We start from the raw sequence: 2242 nt of genomic DNA on the forward strand, positions 1-2242 counted from the left end.
GAGACACTCACAATCGCGATGGAGGTACGTGACAAGCACAAGCTGTGCCAGGGCGAGCCCACAGAAGATTTGGTAGAGTTGCCAGTTGATGGCCTGGGTAGGCCTGTGAAGATAGGATCGGAAATGACCAGCGAGGCGAGGACCAGCCTCGCATAGTTCTTGCGAGGGAATTTAGATGTGTTTGCATGGACTCACCAAGACATGCTGGGTGTCGACCCTGCTGTAATTACTCACAAGTTGAATGTGGATCCCGTCGCCAAGTCGGTAAAAAAAAAACCAAGGTTCATCTCAATGGATCGCAGTAAGGCCATAGTAGCAGAGGTCAAAAAGCTCATGCAGGCAAAGTTCATTAGGGATGTTAGATTCCCCCATTGGGTGTCTAATGTCGTCATGGTCAAGAAGCACGACGGAAGATGGAGGATGTGTGTGGATTTTACTGACCTGAACAAAGCCCACCCCAAAGGCAACTTCCCGCTGCCCTGAATAGACTTGCTCGTCGACTCAACCACAGGCCATGAATCGCTCAACTTCTTGGATGCCTTCTCAAGGTATAACCAGATTCAAATGGATGATTTGCATGAGGAGAAGACAGCATTCTTTACAGACCACGGGCTGTATTGTTACAGAGTCATGCCATTTGGACTCAAGAACGTCGGGGCAACTTACCAAAGACAGATGAACCACATGTTCAAGGAACAAATTGGAAGGAATGTCAAAGTTTACGTAGACGACATGTTAGTGAAGAGTAAGCAGGCGACCAACCATGAGAAAGACCTCGAAGAGACTTTCCAAATCTTAAGGCACTATCGCATGAAGTTGAACCCAGCCAAGTGCGCTTTCAGGGTCTCTGACGGGAAGTTCCTTAGGTTTATTGTATCTGAGAGAGGAATTGAGGCAAACCCAGTGAAGATCCAAGCGATATTGGATATGCGGTCCTCGACCAACATCAATCAACTCTAGCAACTCACAGGTCATGTCGCGGCCCTTAATAGATTTATGTCAAGAGCGACCGACAAATGCATATCTTTCTTCAAGATCTTACGAAAGGCTTTTCTTTGGAAGGAAGAGTGCGATGAGGTCTTCAGGCAGTTGAAGGCATATCTATCGAGCCCGCCACTCCTCAACATACCACAAGATGGAGAGCCGCTCTATCTCTACCTAGCGGTTTCGTCATCCGCGGTCAGTTCTGCCTTGGTAAGAGATGAAGCAGGGGTACAGCGACCCTTGTATTATTCTAGCAGAGCCCTTCACGGAGTAGAGAGCAGGTAATCACGGTCGGAACAATTAGTGTTTGCGCTAGTGGTGGCCGCTAGGAGACTGTGACCTTACTTTCAGGCTCACACTATTCGGATCTTAACGGACTATCCGTTCAAGCAAATCTTACGCAAGCACGACACTTCATGTCGCCTAGTCAAGTGGGCGATAGAATTGGGCAAATTCGACCTGAAATTCCTTCCCAGGCCTAGAAGAAGAAAGAAGTTAGCCAAAAGAATTATGGGTCATTTACATGGATGGCTCAACGAATAAGCGATGCAATGGAGCAGGAGTCGTTATCAAGCCTCCAGAAGGACCAGAGCTCAGATATGCTGTCAAAATGGGGTTCAAGACCACCAACAATGAGGCAAAATACAAGGCTGTATTGGCAGGACTAGCCATAGCGATAGAGTTGGGGGCGCGAAATGTAGAAATGAAAAGTGATTCTAGCGCGATAGTGGGCCATGTTCAAGGCGAGTATGAGGCCAAAGAGGAAAGGATGCAGAGGTACCTTGTGAAGGTGAAGGAGCTTAGCACAAAACTCGAGCAGTTCACAATCAAGATGGTACCACAAGCCCAAAATGAACCCGCAGACCAACTAGCCTGCCTGGCGTCGTCGTCAGAGGTGGAGTTGGACTCCTCGCACAAACAAGTCCGCTTAATCCCAGTCCCAACAATTGTGCTCGCAAAAGAAGTCGCACAAGCAGAAGCGAGACCGGATTGGGCAAAAGGTATTGTTTAGTTCTTAGAAGATGAGACCCTCCTAAGAGATCGCAAGGAAGCAAGGAAGTTCTGAATGAAGGCAGCGAGGTACACGCTCGTTCAGGAAGAGCTTTGCAAGCGAAGGTGAACCTTGCCATTGTTGAACTGTGTCTCCAAGGAAGAAGGAGCCTATGTTCTGAAAGAAATTCATGAAAGAATCTGTGGCAGCCATGCAAGAGGAAGGATACTCGCCCATAAAGCAGTAAGGATGGGATATTTCTGGCCA

The sequence above is a fragment of the Corylus avellana genome, chromosome ca4, assembly GCF_901000735.1.
Source record: "Corylus avellana chromosome ca4, CavTom2PMs-1.0".
NCBI classification, from domain to species: domain Eukaryota; kingdom Viridiplantae; phylum Streptophyta; class Magnoliopsida; order Fagales; family Betulaceae; genus Corylus; species Corylus avellana.